This window comes from Rana temporaria, chromosome 10, assembly GCF_905171775.1.
Source record: "Rana temporaria chromosome 10, aRanTem1.1, whole genome shotgun sequence".
Taxonomy (NCBI): domain Eukaryota; kingdom Metazoa; phylum Chordata; class Amphibia; order Anura; family Ranidae; genus Rana; species Rana temporaria.
Window position 1 is genome coordinate 64,713,745 of NC_053498.1, and position 25,568 is coordinate 64,739,312.

Consider the following 25,568-nt stretch of genomic DNA (forward strand, 5'->3'; position numbering starts at 1 on the left):
TGTCACAACACTGCAACCCCTCACAGATACTCTAGTTGAGTGCAGGAACGAGCCCTGCTGTGAAATATTACAGCAAATATTGTAATTACACGCCCCTGTTAAATAGGGGCAGAAAAATTGGGCCTTAGGCAGTGGTAGTGGTGCCCTGAAACAGAAATATTCTTAGAATCTATCAACATGAACATTGAGGAAGAATAGGATAGTCACTCAGCATCATAGGATAGTCACTCAGCATAGGCAGTCTTCAAGGGATCCCACATTCATAGAAATCAATCAGTTACATCAGCATCAGGTGCTTGGTAGCTGGTGATCCAAGACTGATTCATTTTTTTTTAATGTGAGCCGATCAACAGAGTCTGTGTACAGGGACACTCTGTGATCAGTTACAAAGCCTCCAGCAGCACTGAATGTGCGTTCAGAAAGAACGCTGGATGCAGGACAGGCCAGTAGCTCAATTGCATATTGTTGAAGCTCTGGCCAGTGGTCCATCCTCAAGGCCCAGAAACTCAGTGGATTTTATGTTGGAAAGGTCTCCAAGTCTGATCTTGCCCCTAGGTATTCCTGCACCATGTAATTCAGACGCTTGCAATGGTTTCTGGAACCAATCAGACCTTGGCGCTGCGGACTGAAGAATTGTCTGAAGGCATTGGTCAGATGGCCACCTTCTCCACCGCTCTTTCTGTGACTGAATGAAGCCTCAGCAACACGTTGTCCAGCACCAGGAAATTGTAACCTCCCAGGCTCTGGAAACACATTGCAAGGCCTCCTGTAGATTTTTCATCCTCTGCTCCCTCTGCGAAGGCTGGATAAGTTCTGCAACCTTACCCTTGTAACGTGGATCAAGAAGGGTTGCCAGCCAGTAATGATCCCTCTCCTTGATACCACGAATACTAGGGTCCTTTCGCAGGCTTTGCAGGATCAGGGAGGCCATGCAGCGTAGGTTTGTTGAGGCATTCGATCCGGAGTCCTCTGGGTCACTAAGGATCACATGAAACACAGCCACCTCCTCCCAGCTATGTACAACTCCATGGGTTACTGTGGACTGAAAAGGATGCCTTGAAGTCTGCTGCTGATGCTCAGTGGTATCCTACACCTCATCCTCCTCCTCCTCTTCCTCTTCCTGTGTGATCGGTGGGCCCACAGGAATACTCTCTGGGTAAAGGGGGCCTTGAGAGGTAAGGAAGTCCTCCTCTTCCTCCTGCTGCTCTGCCTCAAGTGCCCTGTCCATTATTCCACATAGCGTGTGCTCCAACAGGAAGACAAGAGGGACAGTATCACTGATGCATGCACTGTCACTGCTCACCATCCTTGCAGCCTCCTCAAATGGTGACAGGACAGTGCATGCATCCTTGATCAGTAGCCACTGGCGTGGCAAAAAAAAGCCAAGCTCCCCTGAAATTGTCCTGGTGCCATAATCACACTGTTACTTCTTCTACGTGTGCAGCCGCTGCAGCATTACCAAAGTTGAATTCCACCTGGTGGGCATGTCACAAATGAGGCGGTTCTTGGGCAGGTTTCATTCCTTTTGAAGGTCAGCCAGCCGAGCACTGGCATTATATGACTAGCGGAAATGACCACAGACTTTCCTGACCTGCCTCAGGAGACCCTGTAAGCCCGGGTACCTGCACAAGAACCGCTGCACCACCAAATTCAGGACGTGACCCAAACAGGGAACATAGGTCAAGTGTCCCTGTCGGAGGGCGGAGAGGAGGTTGGTGCCATTGTCGCATACAACCATTCCTGGCTTAAGCTGGCGTAGCGTCAACCACCTCTGAGTCTGCCACTGCAGAGCTGACAGAATCTCTGCCCCACTGTGGCTCCTGTGCCCTAAGCAGACCAACTCAAGCACTGCATGGCATCTTTTTGCCTGAGTGCTTGCGTAGCCTCTTGAACACCTAAGGAGCACCACTGGTTCAGAGGACCAATCTGCAGAGGAAGAGGCCATAAAGGAAGAAGAGGAGGGGGTGGAGGAGAGAGTTGAGGCAGAATCACCTATACTAGCATTTTGGAGGTGTGGACGCGGAACACGCTCTAACAATACTGTACCCTGTCCTGCATCCTTCCCAGCTGCCAGCAGAGTTACCCAGTGCGCCGTGAAAAAAGGTAACGTCACTGTCCATGTCTGCTGGACCATGAGTCAGTGGTAATATGCACCTTACTGCTGACTGCCCTGTCCAACGAGGCCAAGACATTGCCTTCCACATGGCGGTAGAGAGTCGGAATGGCCTTCCGTGAAAAGAAATGGCGTTTGGGAACCTGCCACTGAGGTACTGCATATTCCACACATTTACGAAAGGGGGCAGAGTCTACCAGCTGAAAAGGCAGTAGTTGCAGTGCCAGCAATTTGGCCAAGCTAGCATTCAGAAGCTGAGCATGTGGATGGCTGGGACTGAATTTCTTTAGATGGTTTAGCAACTGGGGTAGGGAAATTTGCCTGCTACAATCGGATTTAGGTGTACCTCTAGCAGATTGCCCACAAGTGCTTGGGACACCTAATTCTACACCTTCATTCCTCTCAGTGTAGGTTTCTGAGAGGACTGAAGGTATAGAGGGGTTGGAGATCCAAGCTGATGAGGAGCAAGGAGAGGTCCACCTTGTTCTTTGATGTGGGTCTGTAGTAGTACTCTGTAAGTACTATTGCCAAAGGACCGCTTGGGAGGTCGAAATATGTCTGGTCAAGCATGTGGTGCCCAAGCAGCTGCTGTTTTGGCCACGCTTGATATGCTTCAGACATATGTTGCAAACAGCAATGGGGCGATCTGCTGCACACATGTCAAAAAAGGCCCACATCAAAGAACTTTTCAAAATACGCGGGGAGTCAGCAGCACCCTGCACATGTTTAGCTCTGTGGTGTGATACAATAGGGTGGCTGCCCTTAAGGTGCCCCCTGTAGGGCATCCTGCCTCATTGGAGATGTGCCTCCTCCTCTCTTTTATCAGGCACCCAAGTAGAGTCAGTGACCTCATCATCCCCTTCCTCCTCGTCACTCGAGCTACAGCTGGGGGAACATGACTGCCAGTTTCATGTCCTTCTTGGGCACCCCCTCTCTCTAGGCTGACATTACTCCCTTCCTCAACCTGGGTACCATCATCGGAGCCTACAAAATGCTGCTCATCCTCCTGCAGCATGTACCCGACACTATGGTCGAACAGTTCAGGGGACTCCTCCATGCATGATGGTTGGGGTAGGGAAGGAGTGACTATGACACGGAGCAGATGAAATAGGCCGCTTTGGCAGCTGCATTGCCAGGCAAACTACTCTGAGCATGGGTCACAGAGGATGAGGAGGATGAGGACGACTTTGTTATCCATTCCACCAACTCTTCTTCATGTTGTGGCTCAATAACACGGCCAGCTGCAGAAAAAAGGACAAGTGTTCCCCATGGCCACGTGCTGAGGATGCACATCTCCATGTCCAGCACTGTTGACTGTCGACACAGAGCCTGCTTGCCCTCTTTTAGTGGCCTGTGAGTGTCTGCCTTTCCTTGGTGGCCTTCCGGACATGCTGTAAATTTTGATTAGCAAAACACTGCCTGAAATTTATTAGAAAAAGTACATCAGGAATGGCCTGCAGTCAGATATAGGCTTGGCTAGACTGGATGCAGTGGATATATATATGTAGAAGACTGTATACAGGGCTCAAAATTTCAAGTCCTGAGCTACTAGCCAGACCTCAAGGGTTGCTCGCCACTAGTTGCCCCACCCAGCCCGCTCCGCTCCCAATTTCGCCCCTAAACACGCCCTCATAAATCTCATGAAATGACACTTAAATGTTTTATGCAGAATTAAGTTATAAAAATAAATATTAACAACAACTGTATCCGTGCCCACAAATGCAGGCTGCCTATGCCCACCAATGCAGCCTTGTGTCCACCAAATGCAGTCCGTGTCCACCAAATGCAGCCCGTGTCAACCAAATGCAGCCCATGTTCACCAATTGCAGCTTGTGTCCAACAAATGCACCCCGTGTTCACAAAATGCAGCCCGTGTTCCCTCCAAATGCAGCCCGTGTCCACCAAATGCAGCCTGTGTCCACCAAATGCAGCCCGTGTCCGCCATGCAGCTCGTATCCAACAAATGCAGTCCGTGTCCACCAAATGCAGCCTGTGTCCACCAAATGCAGCCCGTGTCCACCATGCAGCCCGTATCCAACAAATGCAGCCCGTGTCCACCAAATGCAGCCTGTGTTCACCATGCAGTCCGTATCCAACAAATGCAGCCCGTGTCCACCAAATGCAGCCTGTGTCCACCAAATGCAGCCCGTGTCCACCATGCAGCCCATGTTCACCATGCAGCCTATATCCAACAAATGCAGCCCGTGTCCACCAAATGCAGCCGTGTTCACCATGCAGTCCGTATCCAACAAAAGCAGCCCGTGTCCACCAAATGCAGCCCGTGTCCACCATGCAGCCTTTGTTCACCATGCAGCCTGTGTTTACCATGCAGCCCGTATCCAACAAATGCAGCCCGTGTCCAACAAATGCAGCCTGTGTTCACCATGCAGTCCATATCCAACAAATGCAGCCCGTGTCCACCAAATGCAGCCCGTGTCCACCATGCAGCCTTTGTTCACCATGCAGCCTGTGTTCACCATGAAGCCCATATCCCGTGTTCACCATGCAGTCCGTATCCAAAAAATGCAGCCCGTGTCCACCATGCAGCCTGTATTTACCAAATTCAGCCCGTGACCACCATGCAGCCTGTGTTTAACAAATGAAGCCTGTGTCCACTATGCAGCCTACCTGGTTCCTGTGTGCAGAGGAGGAGAGGAACAGGAGAGCCGCTCAGGTGATCGGAGCACAGCGTGGGAAACACAGGATAACAGTTTTAATTTTACTTGCCGTGTTCCCGCCGCTCAACGTCATATTCAGCCCCGCCCCCTGGCCGGGGAACTTTGATTGACAGATCACCCGTCACCAGGATTGGACGGGTGATCTGTCTATCAAAGTTCCGGGACCAGGAGGCGGGGCTGGATCTGATAGCGAGCGGCGGGGAACACGGAAATTAAAATGAAAACTGTTATCCTGTGTTCCCCGCGCTGCGCTCTAAACTTCCGGGCGGCTCTCTCTCTCTCTTCCCCCTCCGCGGTCACTGGGAGAAGAACTCCCATTACACACAGGCTGCCGGCGGTGCTCGCCCCCGACTCCCAGGCAGCCCTTCCTTGCCAGACCTCAAAATCCACTCGCAAAATGCGAGCAGGCGAGTGGATTTTTTGAGGGCTGCTGTATATATATATATATATTTAATGCACTGCAGCTCACTGAGTCACCTACCTGCCTGAAGTTTATTTGAAAAAGTACACCAGGAATGGCCTGCAGTCAGCTATAGGCTTGACTAGACTGAATGCAGTGGATATATATATGTAGGAGACTGTATACTGTATATATTTAATGCACTGTAGCTCACTGAGTCACCTGCCTGTCTGCCTGAAGTATATTTGAAAAAGTACACCAGTAATGACATGCAGTCAGATATAGGCTTGGCTAGACTGGATGTAGTGGATATATATATGTAGGAGACTGTAAATGTATATTTAATGCACTGCAGCTCACTGAATCGCCTGCCTGAAGTATATGTGAAAAAGTACACCAGGAATGGTCTGCAGTCAGATCTAGCTACACTGAATGCAGTGGATATATATATGTATATATACGAGACTGTGTATATATATATATATTGTATCAAAATATGTCAAGGTAAAAAACACTAAAACATTAGCAGCACTAATAAAATCAGGCAGACATTAAATAACATAAGTTATATTTAAAGTCCACTTAGGAAGTCTGTTTAAAAGAATCAGTGAACCGTTTACTGGAAATCCATTGTGGGGAAAAAAAGGTGAATATACCACAAATAATCAGATAGGAAGGTATAGGCAACACTCCTAATTTGATTTGTTTTCCTTCACCACACCGCCTGTGTTTCAAGCCCTCTAGGCAGTAGTGTATTTAGGTTTTGTGCTGCCCTAGGCCTGACTAAACTCGTGCACCCCCTAATTTAAATATGACCCACCCTTTCCTGTCAAGGCCACACCCTTTCTGTTTAAGACCCGCCCTGAAGTTTTCTAATAGGGACACTAGTTGTGTGGGCCTACAAGGGGGGGGGGGGGGAGTAATGGATTCCTGCTAGTGCCGTAAACCAAAAATAACTATCACCCGGAAAATAATTTAGTATGGACTTTATCTGTACTGATGACACAGATAGATACAGTAAAAAAAAAAAAATATTATACATAAAAAAAATACACAAATAATATCAGAGTATGTCCTAAGACCCCCCTGATCCAAGTGCCCTATGGATATAATATATTTAAAATAAATGTAAACGCAGAAAAGCAGCTATTATAAAAGATAAGTATAAATGGAAAATGTGTCAAAGGAGACACTAACAGCGCTAAATGAATGCCAATATGATTCAAATGAACCTGACGTTCACAATCTGCTGTGATGTGATAATCTGCAGGGATAAACACGGTGAACCACACCGTCATCAAACTAGTGTAACAGTTGATGATCATATAAAAACAGTCCTCATAGAATCCTGGATGTTGTAATACAGCATACAGTCTTTGGTCAAAAGTGATTCCTTAATATCAGGTAGTTTAGTTGATCAATCCTGGACATCCAATAATAAACAGTTATGTGCATTTCAGCCCCTCTCTTGGTTATCTTCTCACCAGAAAGTAGTATTATGTAAGCCTTACAATCTCCTCTCAGTCATGGATCACCAGCCTCTCTTCCTGTGTCAGCTCAGCGTCCAAACCATACCTCTCTTGGAATGTTGGATCAAAGGGATGAGTGCATGATGTGTCAGGTACATACTGTGACAGGAAGTCAGGTAAATCTGTGGGTGTTGTCACAGACGGGAGAGACATTTGTGCCTGGTTTAGACAATATACCAATTGTTATTAGGCGTCAGCTGAAAAAGTGGCCAGAGAAGGTCTAAGGGCGTTGGAAAACTTCAGCTGTTCAGAACGAGGCAATTAAGGCCTCTATAAGTAATCCAGAGGATTACCACTGAATTGCTGCATCCTGAGGCTTTGTGAGTAAGGAGAGCAGCGTACTAAAAGTCTTCTGAGAAGGTGAGGAGAGTATTGATTTTTCTGTGTGATAAAAATCAAAAGACTATTGTTTTTCTGCTGTATGACCAGCAGTGTCTGCCCAGCACTAGGCTGTGCCAGACTCCATAGATAGGTTCCTGTGTGGTGAAGATAGACGCCCCAAGTGGCCAGGGTTTATTTTATGTTTGATTTTGTTTATGCTGTTTGGATGCTTGCATTGGTTTCCAGCAAGATGGAAGAATAAACCAAAATCTTTGTTTTCAACCGTCTTCGACTGCCTGTCTGTATAAATTCAGTGTGTAGTGAACCCATCAAAGGGGTCACACACCCCGCTACCGAGCTAACCCCTACAGTACATAGAAAGGAACAGAGGAGCAGTACATAGTGTAAAACTGTTTAATTCAAACTCAATTCCCCACTTTACAGAAACATGCTGACAAGATAAAAGTGGTTTAAAAAACACATCAGAAAGCAGGTCAGTAACTCACTCAGGCAGTTGTGCTTCTCAGCACTGCTCCAGCTGGCGAGTCCCGGGTACAGCTTACTCCTGTGTGAACGATTTCGTCATGTAGCCACGCCCTGACGCGTTTTGTGATAGGCTCACGTCTTCAGAGGGCTTCAGTGAGCCACGCCCACTGAAGATGTGAGCCTATCATGAAACGCGGCAGGGTGTGGCTACACGACGAATCGTTCACACAGGAGTAAGCTGTACCCGGGACTCGCCATGTGTTTTTTTAAACCACTTTTATCTTGTAAGCATGTTTCTGTAAAGTGGGGAATTGAGTTTGAATTAAACAGTTTTACACTATGTACTGCTCCTCTGTTCCTTTCTATGTACATACCTGACACATTTTGCACTCATCCCTTTGATCCAAGATTCCATGAGAGGTATGATTTGGACGCTGAGCTGACACAGGAAGAGAGAGGCTGGTGATCCATGACTGAGAGGAGATTGTAAGGCTTACATACCACTACTTTCTTAAGGAATCACTTTAACTTTTAGACTGTATGCTGTATTACAACATCCAGGATTCTATGAGGACTGTTTTTTATATGATCATCAACTGTTACACTAGTTTGATGACGGTGTGGTTCACGGTGTTTATCCCTGCAGATTATCACATCACATCATAGCAGATTGTGAACGTCAGGTTCATTTGAATCATATTGGCATTCATTTAGCGCTGTTAGTGTCTCCTTTGACACATTTTCCATTTTTAAAAAAAATACAGTTTAAAAACAGCTATGACAATCAACCTCACAGTAGTTACAGCAGTGGAACATAAACGGAAATCCGTAAGGTATCTAAGGTTGTGAGGTGAAGTCAAAGGGAGACCTCTACCGGTTTCGTGGATGACCGCTTCTTCAGGAGGTAATCACCAGAGGGTCAAGGACCGACATGGATCGCGCCGGATAGAATCCCTTAACGGCGGACAGGGGGGTAAAAATTTTGTTCTCAAGGCTGGTAACAGCACTTGATTAGGGCTGCTGGGATGTGAGCGCTAAAGCAAATGTAAATGTCTGTTGTGACAAAACAGCGGACGGTAATCAGCTGAGGGTCATCAACGCAATAAGGTCCCAGAACACTGTGTAACAGTTTCACAGTGGTGGGAACCAGTACAGCCAGGGACCGCACCCAACGCTCAAATCCCAGGATTCCAGCCCATGGAGAGTCAGAGAGCTCACTGACTCTCCACTGTATCCATCTGTGACTCTCTGGTGATTAAGGTCTGGGACCTTAATGCGTTGATGACCCTCAGCTGATTACCCTCCGCTGTTTTGTCACAACAGACCTGCCTTTACATTTGCTGTAGCGCTCACATCCCAGAAGCCCTAATCAAGTGCTGTTACCAGCCTTGAGAACAAAATTCTTTCCCCCCTGTCTGCCGTTGAGGGATTCTATCCGGCACGATCCATGTCGGTCCTTGACCCTCTGGTGATTACCTCCTGAAGAAGCGGTCATCCGCGAAACCGGTAGAAGTCTCCCTTTGACTTCACCTCACAACCTTAGATACCTTACGGATTTCCATTTTTGTTCCATTGCTGTAACTACTGTGAGGTTGATTGTCATAGCTGTTTTATAACTGTATTTTTTTATGTATAATAAATGATTTTTTTTACTGTATCTATCTGTGTCATCAGTACCGAGAAAGTCCATACTAAATTATTTTCCGGGTTATAGTTATTTTTGGTTTACGGCACTAGCAGCCGTCACCACCCTATCCTCCGGTACCTCCTCTTTCCATTAAATCCTGGATGATGGTACATTATAGGATTATCTAAATAACCAATCTGTGGCTATACTCCAATTTTTTTGCAAGTAATGGATTCCCTTAATTTACATAATTTCCTCTCACTTCCTGTTTGGCTATGGCACAGGAAGTGAAGGGAAATCTCTGCAATGGGACAGGGATGGTAAAAAATAAACTGACAGGGGCTATAACCCTCCCTTACTCTATTTAAAATGAAAAAAAAAGCGTAGTTCTACTTTAAGCACAAATTTCGGATAATGGAGAGGACTAAGATATAACCTATAATGTCATACTGGAAGCAGTGCAGCCGCTTTATAGGGGAGCTGGACTAATTTGCCTCTCAGCCCAGGCTGCCCCATAAGACTGGCGCTACACTAACAGTGTAGCACACGCCGGCGGGAACTCTTTCCGTGCTGCCCCCTGCAAAGTGCTGCCCTAGGCCTGGGCCTTGTTGGCCTAGGCCAGAATACAGCATTGCCTTGAGGCGATCCACTTATCAGATTTAGCTGGTTAAAACGCCTATCAGTCAAGCAGACAGTCACAGGTCACTGAATAGTTCCATCTGTATTAAGCTCATCACGAGCAATGAATAGACGAATGCTACATAGTGTGATACCGTACAACACTTGTTTATTGATATTAAAATAGCGATTTTAATAGCGTTTTAACCAGCAGAATATGGTAGGTGGATCTCCTAGAGGGCTTGAAACACAGGCGGTGTGGTGAAGGAAAACAAATCAAATTAGGAGTGTTGCCTTTACCTTCCAATCTAAAACAAACATAAAAAGTGTAGCGCATAAAATTAATAGATCACCCAATGAAAGAATGAAAAAACAGTGCATCAAACAAATGGTGAAAAAATTATGATGACAATATATCAATAGAGATGGCCTGCTGGTTCGCCAGACGGTCGTTGCGCGGCAAACTTTCGTCGTTCGCGGTCCGCCAAACCGTCGGACATCTAGCGATGTTCGCGGCGGGCCGCAATGTTACATGGGTAAGAACTTTGACCTATGACACATCCATCAGGTGGTGCAGGACAGCCAGTTAAGACATTTCAGCACATGGACATACCCCCTACCTTATATATAGACATGATCTGGCGGCCATCTTACATTCTGCTGTTTGTCAATGTAGGGAAAGGATGCTGTGTTTGGAGCAGTGACAGTCTGTATTATTTCAAATTGCTATCTAAAGGTCCACAAAAGTCATTTTAAGGACTGGTATAGGTGTGCTGCTTGCTCTAGTATATAGGTGTCTAATACATTCATATACTTTTTGTCAGTGTAGGGAGAGGCTGCTGTTTGGAGCAGGGACAGGTTGTATTCATTCAAATAGCTATCTAAAAGGTCTACAAAAGTCCTTTCAAGCACTGGTATATGTGTGCTACTTGGTCTGCACTGCAATACATGATAGTGTGTAATACATTCATATACTTTTTGTCAGTGTAGGGCGAGGTTGGCGCTTCCAGCAGGGACAGCGTTTAGCGACACAAATCGCTACCTAACAGGTCCACGAAAGTCCTTTCAAGCACTGGTGTACTACTTGCTGTGCACTGCAATATATAGGTGTAATATACACGTATAATATACTTTCGAATATAGAAAGCATATTATAGTGGATTTGTATTGTGCAGTATTGTGACTGGCGGTGTATTTGGTTACTGCTGGATTTTTGTCTCTTTCGCTGCGTTTCCTCTGCTACACACATTAAAAAAAAATCCTGAAAAAAAAGTTTCATAGCTGGTGAAATAAACCAGTGGCCCCCCAAAACGACAGATTATGTTATATACATTCTTTCACATATACTGCGCTTCTCTAGAGACTTTTGTCACAGGGTCATTTAAAAAATGACAGGCAGAGGAAGAGGCAGGCCCTTCCGCAGGGGTGGTAGGGGTAGGGCAGGAGCACCAGGCCGGAGCCAAAGTGGGAAGCGGCACAATTTTCATTCGATTACGTCAAAGGACATACCAGACTTGGTTGAGTGGCTCTCCACCAACACCACCACCACCACCACCATATACCCTCCACTTGAGTCACAGGAATTATTTTCCGATCCATCAGAAGACATTTCGGATGCGCAGCCATTCTTGGCATTGGATCAGGAAGAGGAGGTAGCAACAGCCGGCACTCAGCAGTCTGACGACAGTACTCAGATCAGCCCAAGGAGGTTGGTGCCTGCTGTTGCTGCCTACTCCGAGATCTCTACTGTTAGTGATGGGGAAGGTGACTTCGATGATGACGTGTCTACAGACGTCACGTGGGTGCCCACAAGAGAGGAAGTGGAGGGGAATTCAGAGGGAGAGATGGACCAACATATAGGGAGGAGAAGCAGGCCGAACCTACATTGCAGACTCCTAATGTATCAGGAGCGAGCCATCAACCATGTACTGTCACATCTGGCGCTCCCAGGATGCCAGCCTATGGCTCCGCAGTGTGGGCTTTTTTTAACATGTCTGCTGCAGACAATAGTGTTGCCATCTGCAGCCTTTGCAGTCAACGCATAAGTCGCGGTAGGCCCAACACTCACCTAGCGATGACTGCCTTAAGAAGGCACCTGGCCTCCCATCACCGAACCCAGTGGAAGCAACGCCATTAGAACCCACAAAGCCACACTCCAGGCTCTCACCGTCCAGCCTCTTCTCCTTCTCGTTCCCCTCTATGCTCACAATTGTCCTCCACTCCACCTTCCATCATGCCTTTCTCACGTTTTTCTGCAAAAAGGCAGGCTTTCGTGGCCCAAATGTTCGATCGTAAAAAAAAAAGATGACGCCGGATAACCCTCTTGCCCAACGGTTGACTGGTGGCTTGTCGGAACTGCTAGCCCGCCAACTACTGCCATATACAGTACATGTTGCCGAGAATGTGTTTCTAGCACGACAGCATCACGCTGATTCTCGGCGACATGGTGCCGACATCTCGCACTCGCTGGAATAGACAAAGCACATTCCAGCGAGTGCATCATAGAAGCGACGGGGATCCGACTTGGATTCCCGCCAATTCTAGGTGCGCCATTTGGTATGCATTCCTGAGAGGGAAAACTCCACGCCAATTTTTAAATAAAAAACCGACATGGGTTCCCCCCCAGGAGCATACCAGGCCCTTAGGTCTGGTATGGGTTGTAAGGAGACATAGGGGGTCCCCCTACAATCCATACCAGACCGTATCCAAAGCACGCTACCCGGCTGGCCAGGAAAGGAGTGGGGAAGAGCGAGCGCCCCCCCTCCTGAGCCATACCAGGCCGCATGCCCTCAACATGGGGGGGTTGGGTGCTCTGGGGCAGGGGGGCGCACTGTGGGGCCCCCCCCACCCCAAAACACCCTGTCCCCATGTTGATAAGGACATGGCCTAATCCCGACAACCCTGGCCGTTGGTTGTCGGGGTCTGCGGGCGGGGGGCTTATCGGAATCTGGGAGCCCCCTCAAATAAGGGGGCCCCCAGATAACGGCCCCCCACCATAAGTGAATGGATATGGGGTACATCGTACCCCTACCCATTCACCTGGAGGCAAAGTGTTAAAGTTAATAAACACACAACACAGGGTTTTCAAAATCATTTATTAGTCTGCTCCGGGGGCCCCCCCTGTCTTCTTTAGCTCTTTCACCAGGGGGGGGCTTCTTCTTCCGCTCTCCGGGGGGTCTTCTCCGCTCTCGGGGGGTCTTCTTCTATCTTCGCCGCTCTCCGCTGTTGACTCGGCGCACCCCGGTTCTTCTCCCGCTGTCCGGTGCCTTCTCCTTCAGGGCTGGCCGCCGCTATCTTCGTGTGTAAGCTCAGTTACTAGCGGCGGCCAGCCCGCTGTTCTGTGACGTCTTCTTCTCTTCTTTCTCCCTTCTTCCGATGTTGACCCGACGCCTCTTCTCGCTGCAATGACAGGTGCGCGGTTTGCATCCGACTTATATAGGCCTCACAGTCCCATCATGCTCCGGTACCTACCCACGTGGGTAGCAAACACGGGCAGGAAAGGTATATAACTGTCACTGCCCACTGGGTGAACCTTCTGATGGCCGACAAGCATGTAACAGGTGGTACCCATGTAGATTTGGTTTTACCGCCACGGATTACATGCAGGCCTGCCTCTTCTTCTCCTCCTCCTACTCCATCCTCCCTCTCCTCCTCGGCTGACTCCTCATTTTCCGATGCTACCGTCTCTTCCGCTGCGCCGCCCAAGATCCCCAGAACCTATTCGACATGCCAGGTGAGACGTTGCAATGCTGTACTGCGTCTGTTGTGCCTGGAAGCCAAGAGCCACACTGGTCCTGCACTCCTTTCAGCTTTGTGTTCACAGGCAGATCAGTGGCTAACACCGCTCAATTTGACAGTTGGTAAAGTGGTGTGCGACAATGGTGCCAATCTGCTGAGCGTGCTGAAACAGGGCAAAATTACACACGTGCCATGCATGGCACACGTCCTGAACTTGGTCATGCAGCAATTCGTTGCCAAATACCCTGGGCTTCAGGACGTCTTGCAGCAGGCCAGGAAAATCTCGGCCCATTTTAGAAGATCTTACACGGCCATGGCTCACCTTGCTGACATTTAGCGGCGACACAACCTGCCCATCAGACGTCTTATTTGTGACTGCTCGACGCAATGGTACTCAACATTGTATATGCTTGATAGGCTGCTCCAGCAGAAACGTGCAGTTACCGACTACCTGTACGAACTCTGCGGCAGGACAGGTTCTGGGGAGCTTGTTTTTTTTTTACCGCGCCAGTGGCTGCTCATGCGCGACTCATACAGACTACTGCGGCCATTTGATGAGATCACCAAACTGGTCAGTCGCAGCCAGGGCGCCATCAGTGACATCGTACCTTACACCTTCTTTCTGGAGCGTGCATTACATTGTGTCATTGATCAAACCGTCGAGGAGCAGGAAGATGAGGAAGTCGCAATGCTGAATGAATTCCCAGGGGGGGCTACTCCACCTGAGACAAGTCAACAACGGGAGTCTGAAGAGGAGTTAGAGGAGGATGGTGTCGGGGCGGAGGAGGAGGAGCAAGAAGAGCATGCTTTAAACCTTTCTGGGATCCCTGGAGTTGTCCGTGGATGGGGGGAGGAGAACGAGGATGACATTATCCTGGATGATGAGCAGGAGCCAGGCCAGTACAGCACTTCCAGTTTAGTGCAAATGGGGGCCTTCATGCTCCAGTGTTTTAAGAGGGACCCCTATATTAAAAAAGCATAAAGAGAAAGGACCAGTACTGGGTGGCAACGTACTTAGACCCCCTGTACAAACAAAACATGGCGGAAATGTTACCACCATCACAGAGGGCTATCAGAATGCAGCACTTCCAGGCGTTTCACATCAAATAGTGCATCGTCCTATCTGACTATTTGTGGTAAATTCACCTTTTTTTCCCACAATGGATTTCTAGTAAATGGATCACTGATTATTTTTAGCGGACTTTCTAAGTGGACTTTAAATATAACTTATGTTATTTAATGTCTGCCTGATTTTATTAGCGCTGCTAATGTTTTAGTGTTTTTTACCTTGACATCTTTTGATACAATTTTATACATTATAGTGCTGCTTTTTTTGTATATTAACATTTTCCTGTGAGCGCCGAGGTAGAGATATGGGACATTGTTGTGCTATTATTTCTCGTTTCTGAAATTTGTATACATATATATATTAAATGCACTGCAGCTCACTGAGTCACCTGCCTGCCTGAAGTATATTAGAAAAAGTACACCAGGAATGGCCTGCAGTCAGATCTAGCTACACTCAGTGGATATACAGTACAGACCAAAAGTTTGGACACACCTTCTCATTCAAAGAGTTTTCTTTATTTTCATGACTATGAAAATTGTAGATTCACACTGAAGGCATCAAAACTATGAATTAACACATGTGGAATTATACATAACAAAAAAGTGTGAAACAACTGAAAATATATTTCATATTCTAGGTTCTTCAAAGTAGCCACCTTTTGCAGCAGACACATCTCTAGAACTGTTAAGAGGAGACTGTGTGTCAGGCCTTCATGGTAGAATATCTTCTAGGAAACCACTGCTAAAGAAAGGCAACAAGCAGAAGAGACTTGTTTGGGCTAAAGAACACAAGGGATGGACATTAGACCAGTGGAAATCTGTGCTTTGGTCTGATGAGTCCAAACTTGAGATCTTTGGTTCCAACCCCTGTGTATTTGTGTGACACAGAAAAGGTGAACGGATGGACTCTACATGCCTGGTTCCCACCGTGAATCATGGAGGAGGAGGTGTGATGGTGTGGGGGTGCTTTGCTGATGACACTGTTGGGGATTTAATCAAAATTGAAGGCATACTGAACCAGCATGGCTACCACAGCATCTTGCAGCGGCATGCTATTCCATCCGGTTTGCGTTTAGTTGGACCATCATTTATTTTTCAACAGGACAATGACCCCAAACACACCTCCAGGCTGTGTAAGGGCTATTTGACCAAGAAGAAGAGTGATGGGGTGCTGCGCCAGGTGACTACCTCTTGAAGCTCATCAAGAGAATGCCAAGAGTGTGCCAAGCAGTAATCAAAGCAAAAGGTGGCTACTTTGAAGAACCTAGAATATGAAATATATTTTCAGTTGTTTCACACTTTTTTGTTATGTATAATTCCACATGTTAATTCATAGTTTTGATGCCTTCAGTGTGAATCTACAATTTTCATAGTCATGAAAATAAAGAAAACTCTTTGAATGAGAAGGTGTGTCCAAACTTTTGGTCTGTACTGTATATATATATATATATATATATATATATATATATATATATGTATATATATATATATGTATATACAGGTGAAACTCCCAAAATTTGAATATTGTGCAAAAGTTCATTTATTTCACTAATGCAACTTAAAAGGTGAAAGTAATATATGAGATAGACTCATTACTAGGGATGAGCTTTGAATTCGAGTCGAACTCATGTTCGACTTGAACATTGCCAGTTTGCCTGTTCGGCGAACAACGAACAATTTGGGGTGTTCGCGGCAAATTCGAAAAGCCGGGGGAACACCCTGTTAAAGTCTATGGGAGAAATCTAAAGTGCTAATATGCAAGTTATTGTCCTAAAAAGTGTTTGGGGACCTGGGTCCTGCCCCAGGGGACATGTATCAATGCAAAAAAAGTTTTAAAAAAGGCAGTTTTTCCGGGAGCAGTGAATTTAATAATGCTGAAAGTGAAACAATAAAAGTGAAATATTCCTTAAAATTTCGTACCTGGGGGGGGGGTGTAAAGTAAGCATGTGAAATAGCACATTTTTGTGCATTTTAGAACTGTCACTGCACAAAGTGGCATTTCTGAAAGAAAGAAAGTCATTTAAAACCGGACTCGTGGCTATAATAAATTGTCGGCTCCCGGCAATTCAGAGAGAATTCATTCATAAAAAAAAAAAAAGCGTGACCCAGACCCCTTATCCGAGCATGTTAACCTGGCCGCCGCAGAAAATAGGGGGGGGACAGAGTGCGCCCCCCCTCTCCTGAACCGTACCAGACCACATGCCCTCAACATGGGGAGGGTGTCCCCATGTTGATGGGGACAAGGGCCTCATCCCCACAACCCTGGCAGGTGATTGTGGGGGTCTGCGGGCGGGGGGCTTATCAGAATCTGGAAGACCCCTTTAACAAAGGGGACCCCCAGATCCTGCCCCCCCTCTGTAAATTGGTAATGGGGTACATTGTACCCCTACCATTTGCAATCAATAAAACAATGATTGTACATAGAACAATATCAGACATCTGAAAAGTCCTTACTGCAAAGCAAATGTACTATCCACAAAAAAATGCAATCACTGTTGTGCTATAGTCTTACAATACACATTTATCAGCTCACTGCACAACCTGATGCCAAGTAGGAGTCCCAGGCCTCGTACACACGATAGGTTAACCAGAGGACAACGGTCTGAAGGACCGTTTTCATCAGTCCAAACCGATCGTGTGTAGGCCCCATAGGTTATTTAACCTTAGGTTAAAAAAATGTCAACTTGCTTTAAAATTTAACCGATGGATTGCTAACCGATAGGTCAAAACCGATCGTTAGTATGCAAAACCATCGATTAAAAACCCGCGCATGCTCAGAATCAAGTCGACGCATGCTTGGAAGCATTGAACTTCATTTTTTCAGCACGTCATTGTGTTTTACATCACAGCGTTTTGACACGATCGTTTTTTTTAACTGATGGTGTGTATGCACGACGGACCATCAGCCAGCTTCATAGGTTAACCTAGGACAACGGTCCTTCAGACCGTTGTCCTCTGGTTAACCTATTGTGTGTACGAGGTCTTAGGTTTGCCTGGTTCAATCCACAGGGATGCTTACAGCCCACATCTCTGTGTCCATGCCACTTACAGAAGGCTTCTGGCGTGCTGGGCTTTAAATCAGCCTCTTGGCGCAATCACACAGATGCACCGTTTCTGCGCATGGGCACGAGCAACCACGCCCCCCTCTCCATCTGCCAATTAGACAGCATAAAGCGCACTCCCGGTGCGCGAACGCACGCCGACTGTTATGGTGACGCCCAGGGCGAAGAGGAAAGGGGGAGCAGATCACTGGGGGCTTCATTGGGGGGACCCCTGTATGCGTTTGTGGCAGAGCCTGCAGCGGAGGAGGTGAGTGGCATTTTAATTGACCGACTTCACTGAGCTTGTCCTGGGTGGCTATGTAAGAATAAACCAGGTATGTACTTACTCTCTCCAGTGGTGAAAATCAGGAAAGACATCCTACTCACAGAAGATAATATTAAAATAAAATATCCTCTCTTACCTTATCGACCGCACAGGAAAGCTACTAAGAAGTAGTTCCAGCTTTCACCCATCACCGCAGGCAAGTTGTGCCAACCTTCAGGTTAATCAAGGGTTCCATTCGAGAAACCTCATACCTGGACCTATAGAAGACTCTGCCAGTAACTTTTCATGCCACAGTTGCATTAGTACACCAAAGCCTGGATCTCAGAGCCCAGACCTCCACAGAGAGACATTACAGACAAACATTGTTTCTTCTTTACACAAGGCCCGAGTAACACCCATCTTCGGCCTGAGGTATGGATCCGGTTATAGCTCCTAGGCCTCCACAGAAAGACCATCAAAAGAGCTTTTTCTTCTTAGCACATGTTCAACGTGACCAACCACCTTAGACACTGGTGAAAAAACTGAGGTACTCTCCATTTGGGAGGGGTTATATAGGGGAGGAATTGGGTTTACCAGTGTCCAATCACCTGTGGTGACTACATAACCCTTTAGTAATTAAAGGCTCTGTGTCCCGTGATGTATGATCAAGAAATACAGCTTTCTCTGCTTAGAAAAAGTTGTCAGAAACCTCACATTAAGCCTTATTGCAAATCCCGTGTCGGTTTCTCCTACATGTTCCCAGTTCCCAGTGGCAGGGCCTCACACTGTCACAACACTTTAACATAAAATTGCGCTAAAGAGAGAAATCCAAAAATTAGCAGCTAGCATATTATTAGATACAAAAATGGTACACATAAACCACATCGAAGTTCAGCACTCATCATGTATCCATTATATAACGTCCATGCAAACAAATAAACTCTACTGTGAATTTTAGAGGGGATAATCTTCATATAAATCTCCACAAGATAATGTATAAAACTCCCCCAGGTGAAAAAAAACACACTCATTGCTCCTATACTAGAGCACAAATTAGAGGCTTACCAGAACAGTATGACCCTACAAATGAAAAGTCAAATAGTGCATGAAAGTGATTACCGGTAGCTCAAATACTGGAGATTTGGTGTCACCACTTCACTCCACAATACATATCAGCAGCCACTTTGGGGAATGTTCATGTAAAAATAAGAATGCTCCACATAGTGTAAAATCTTTGGTATTATATATTGAATACTACTCACATATCAAAAAATATAGACTGGCCTCTGGCCGACAAGTTTTTTTTTTAACCAGAAAAAGTCAAGTTTATTGAGATGTGCTTAAGGTGTACAGGTTATACATCACAGGAGTTACATTTCCTCCTGTTTTACAACTTATGTATTCAAAATTCAGGGTCATCCGCAAAGGCATTACGTTCCGGGTAGGTATTCATAACTTTATTACAGTCTGCATATCCGTATCTTACATGAGGTACCCCATATCACATTTACATACATTCAGAAGTCATTCTCTTTCCCTCCGCCCGCTGACTTCCCCTTATCCCTCATGGATTATACGGTACACGTTTCCCCATCTTCCAGCCAACGGTCCCAAACATTAGAACATTTTTGTGGGCGGCCCCTATGTTTATATATCATTTTCCTATAGGGCAGTACAGCATTTATTTCCTTCTTCCAGTCCCGTAAGGATGGAGCCGTTGCTTGCAGCCATGCCCTAGCTACCACTTTTCTTGCGACAAATAGCGACTCTTGTATAAATATGGTCTGGTATTTGTCAACCTCAACATCTGGTATTAAACCCAGTAGGCACAATCTTGGGTCCATTCCCACCGGTGATCCCATATTGTCATGTAGGAATTGCGTCACTTGTAACCAATAAGCCTGTATGTCGGAGCACTGCCATAGCAAATGGTAGAAGGTGCCTTCCATCGATAGACACATGGGGCATAGTGGGCTTCTTGTGGGTTGGAACTTTGTCAATCTCAGTGGTGTCAGGTATGCTCGGTGGATTATATATAATTGTGTCATTCTGTCGGAAAGCTTGGGGGATGCGGTCTTTACGCCCTCCAGAATTTCCCCCCAATCCTCTGTCTCAATAGGGCCCACGTCCTGCTCCCACTGTATTCTCGCTGTCTGGACTATCTTGTTTACCCTGCGCTGTCTAATATTATAGTACAAGTTGGATATGAGTTTGGTCGAGTCGGCCCCGAATATGACATCCAGCACCGGCGGAACACTCAGGTCCACCGCCACTAATGCCATTTGCTTTCTGAGTGCGTGTCTGAGCTGTAGATATCTAAATAGAAATTGTTGTGGGAGGGAGAACTCCCTTCTCATCACTGAGAAGGGCTTGATTCCACTTTCTGTTAGGATCTGAGAGAGGTACAGTACCCCGTACGAGGCCCAGATCTGTGAGTCTGGTACTGAGGTCAGTTCGGGCATGCCTCCATTAACCCATAGTGGCGTGTGTGAGTGGATATGTGACCTTTCTTGCTTTTTAAGGGCTATGTCCCATATCTTTTGATGATGTATTAGCATGCCTGCTCCAAACTGCGGTGTCCTACACCCTCCCTGTCCCCTCCTGAATATCGCCTGGCAGGGAGTGTGAAACACACTTCCCGGCTTGTTGCAAACCATCGATCCATATTTCCTCGACTCAGTTTTATTATAATGATATAGATGGGACAGTTGTGCTGCTATATAGTAATCCTGAATATCTGGCAGGGAGCATCCCCCCTCCAGCGTGGGATTCTTAAGTACAGACCATGCCAACTTATGCCTGCCCGATCCCCATACAAAGGAATTTAGTATTGCCTCCATCTGTTTGAATATCTTTAGTGGGATATATAAGGGAGCGTGCCATATCATGTATAAGATTTTGGGTAGTAGAATCATCTTAACTAGATTGATTCTTCCCATGACCCCCAGAGGTAGTCTCGCCCAGGCCTGGGTTCTAGATTTAATAATTGCAAATAGAGGGTCTATATTAAGGGACACATAGGGCCTGATTTACTATGCTCTGTGCGCTGCGCTGGTTCATGCGTTAATTAGTACTCCGGGTGGAGGCTTAATTGGGCGCATGAACCAGCGTAGCAGCCGGCGCATTGAAACTAATATGTAAAGCCGCGCCAAACTCCCTATAGAAGTCTATGGGAGAAATCAAAAGTGTTCATTTTAAAGGCTAATCTGCAAGTTTTGTCCTAAAAAGTGTTTGGGGACCTCAGTCCTGCCCCAGGGAACATGTATCAATGCTTTTTTTATTTTTTAAAACGGCCGTTTTTTCGGGAGCAGTGAAATTAATAATTCTTAAAGTGAAACAATAAAAGTGAAATATTCCTTTAAATTTCGTACCTAGGGGGGGTGTAATGTCAGCATGTGAAATAGCGCATTTTTCCCGCACTTAGAACTCCCCCTGCACAAAGTGACATTCTGAAGGAAAAAAGTCATTTAAAAATTCACACGCGGCTATAATGAATTGTCGGCTCTGACAATTCTAAAGGGATTCATTCATAAAACAAACAAAAAAATGTGTAGGGGTTCCCCCAAATTAAATTACCAGGCCCTTCAGGTCTGGAATGGATATTAAGGGGAACCCCGCCGTAAAAACCAAAAAAAAAAAAGACGTGCGGTTCCCGGCAAATATCCATTCCAGACCCTTCAGGTCTGGTGTGGATTTTAAGGGGAACTCCACCCCAAATTGAAAAAAAAAATGGCGTGGAGTCCCCCTAAAAATCCACACCAGACCCTTATCCGAGCACGTTGACCTGGCCGGCCGCAGAAAAGAGGGGGGGACAGAGTGCGGCCCCCCCCCTCTCCTGAACCGCACCAGGCCACATGCCCTCAACATGGGGAGGATGTCCCCATGTTGATGGGGACAAGGGTCTCATCCCCACAACCCTTGCCCGGTGGTTGTGGGGGTATGCGGGCGGGAGGTTTATCAGAATCTGGAAGACCCCTTTAACAAAGGGGACCCCCAGATCCTGACCCCCCCCCTGTGTGAAATGGTAATGGGGTACATTGTACCTCTACCATTTCACCCCAAAAAAAATGTCAAAGTGATAAAAATTACAGTAGCCGGTTTTTGACAAATCTTTTAATAAAATCTTCTTTTCTTCTTTCCTTCGGGTTTCTTCCGCTGCTTCTTTCTTCTAGTCCACATCTTGCCCGACGTCTTCTTCTATCTTCTCCGTCCGTCCTTCCGCCTTCTGGTCCCGCATCTTGCCCGTGTCTTCTCCGTCCGCCTCCTCGTCCGCATCTTGGGTCTTCTGCGGTCTTCTTCTCGGTCCGCCGCCTTCTCGTCCCCTGCGTTTGAATTTGATTTGGCCGCCGTTTTCCCCGCTCCTGGGACCCGCCCCCCTCTGACGCCACAAGTAAACTCCTTAGAAGGTCATGTGCGTCAGAGGGGGGCGGGGTCGCAGAGCGTCACACAGCGGGGGAATTCAATTTCAATCGCGCCGCCCGGAGAAGAAGTTCCCGCCGTGTCACACTCATGTGACCCCGCCCCCCTCTGACGCACATGACCTTCTAAGGAGTTTACTTGTGGCGTCAGAGGGGGGCGGGTCCCAGGAGCGGGAAAACGGCGGCCAAATCAAATTCAAACGCAGGGGACGAGAAGGCGGCGGACCGAGAAGAAGACCGCAGAAGACCCAAGATGCGGACGAGGAGGCGGACGGAGAAGACAACGGGCAAGATGCGGGACCAGAAGGCGGAAGGACGGACGGAGAAGATAGAAGAAGACGTCGGGCAAGATGTGGACTAGAAGAAAGAAGCAGCGGAAGAAACCCGAAGGAAAGAAGAAAAGAAGATTTTATTAAAAGATTTGTCAAAAACCGGCTACTGTCATTTTTATCACTTTGACATTTTTTTTGGGGTGAAATGGTAGAGGTACAATGTACCCCATTACCATTTCACACAGGGGGGGGGTCAGGATCTGGGGGTCCCCTTTGTTAAAGGGGTCTTCCAGATTCTGATAAACCTCCCGCCCGCATACCCCCACAACCACCGGGCAAGGGTTGTGGGGATGAGACCCTTGTCCCCATCAACATGGGGACATCCTCCCCATGTTGAGGGCATGTGGCCTGGTGCGGTTCAGGAGAGGGGGGGGGCGCACTCTGTCCCCCCCTCTTTTCTGCGGCCGGCCAGGTCAACGTGCTCGGATAAGGGTCTGGTGTGGATTTTTAGGGGGACTCCACGCCATTTTTTTTTTCAATTTGGGGTGGAGTTCCCCTTAAAATCCACACCAGACCTGAAGGGTCTGGAATGGATATTTGCCGGGAACCGCACGTCTTTTTTTTGGGGGGTTTTTACGGCGGGGTTCCCCTTAATATCCATTCCAGACCTGAAGGGCCTGGTAATTTAATTTGGAGGGACCCCCTTTTTTTTTTTTTTTTTTTAATGAGCAATGACTCTATTCTTTATAGCCATGAGTACTTTAACCACTTGCCCACCGGGTTAATTCTGGCACTTCTCTCCTTCATGTGAAAATCACAATTTTTTGGCTAGAAAATTAATCAGAACCCCCAAACATTATATATTTTTTTTTAGCAGACATCCTAGGGAATAAAATGGCAGTCATTGCAATACTTTTTGTCACACCGTATTTGCGCAGCGGTCTTACAAGCGCACTTTTTTTGGATAAAAATCACTTTTTTGAATTAAAAAATAAGACAACAATACATTTTGCCCAATTTTTTTCTATATTGTGAAAGATAATGTTACGCCGAGTAAAATGATACCCAACATGTCACGCTTAAAAATTGCGCCCGCTCGTGGCATGGCGTCAAACTTTTACCCTTTAAAAATCTCGATAGGCGACGTTTAAAAAATTCTACAGGTTGCATTTTTTGAGTTGCAGAGTAGGTCTAGGGCTAGAATTATTGCTCTCACTCTAACGATCGCGGCGATACCTCACTTGTGTGGTTTGAATACTGTTTTCATATGCGGGCGCTACTCGCGTATGCGTTTGCTTCTGTGCGCGAGCTCGTCGCGACGGGGCGCTTTAAAATTTTTTTTTGGGGTTTTCTTATTTATTTTTATTTAGTTTTATAATGTTTTACACTGAAATAAAAAAATAAAAAAAAAATGATCAGTTTTCTTCCTATTACAAGGAATGTAAACATCCCTTGTAATAGGACTAGTGTGTGACAGGTCCTCTTTATGGAGAGAGGCGGGGTCAATAAGGCTGGAAAGCATGGTATTGAAAAAAAAAATAAAAGATCTCATGCTTTCAGCTGCAATCATGTTCGTTCACCACAGTGGTGTAGTGTATAGCACTTTGACCTAGCAGCAAAAGAGTCGTTGGTTCGAATCCCGCCCGTGACAGCATCTGCATGGAGTTTGCATGTTCTCCCTGTGCCTGCGTGGGTTTCCTCCCACAATATAAAAACACGCTGTAAATCGGTTCCGGTCTAAATAAGCCCTAATATGCAGTAGTATATTAAGGTTTGGTTCTGCCCTAGGCCTGACTACATATCTGCAACTCCTAATAGAAAAATGACCCACCCCTTCCTGTCAAGGTCACACCCTGTTTTTGTATAGCCCCGCCCAGTAATTTTCAGGGGACCCACACACTAGTTCTGGGGGGGCACTGGATTCCCTTAACCACTTCCATACCAGGCACTTACGCACCTTCCCGCCCAAGCCAATTTTCAGCTTTCAACACTGTCGCACTTTGAATGGCAATTGCGCGGTCATACAACACTGTACCCAAACAAAATTGGCGTCCTTTTTTCCCCACAAATAGAGCTTTCTTTTGTTGTTATTTGATCACCTCTGCGTTTTTTTTTTTGCGCAACAACTAAAAAAAGACTGCAAATTTTGAAACAAAAAAACCTTTTTCTTTTTTTAGGTTAATTTTTTTGTAAATAAGTTTTTCTCTTTCAATTACGGGCACTGATATGGCGGCACTGATGGGCACCGATGAGATGGCACTGATGGACATCGATGAGGTAGTACTGACGGCACAGATGAGGTGGCATTGATTGGCGGCGCTGCTATGCGGCACTGATGGGCACTCATAGGCGGCACTGATGGGCACTCATGGGCGGCACAGATGGGCGGCACTTATGGGTGGCACTGATGGATACTTATGGGCGGCACTTATGGGTGGCACTGATGGATACTTATGGGTGGCACAGGTGGGCACTGATAGGTGGGCACTGTGCATGGATGGGCACTGTGGGGTGGCACTGATTTTCCCAGTCAGTGCCCATTTGTGGGCACTGATTGGCATCTTTTTTCTTATTTTTTAATGCTTTTTGTTTTTTTGTTCTATATTTTTTTTGTTTTTGCACACCCTGGTGGTCCAGGGTGGGCATCCCTGGTGGTCCAGTGTGGTGATCCGAGGGGGGGCTGCGCTGATAAACAATCAGCGCGAACGCCCCCTGTCAGGAGAGCCGCCGATCGGCTCTCCTATACTCGCGTCTGTAAGACGCGAGTGAGGAAGAGCCATCGATGGCTCTTCCTGTTTACATCGTGATCAGCCGTGATTGGACACGGCTGATCACGTGGTAAAGAGTCTCCGTCTCCGTGAGAGACTCTTTACCGAGATCGGAGATGCAGGGTGTCAGACTGACACCCCGCATCACCGATCGCCGCGCTGCGTGCCCCCACAGGCGCGTGCGGCATGAAATCCTGCAGGACGTCCTGTCAGGATTGTGTAACCA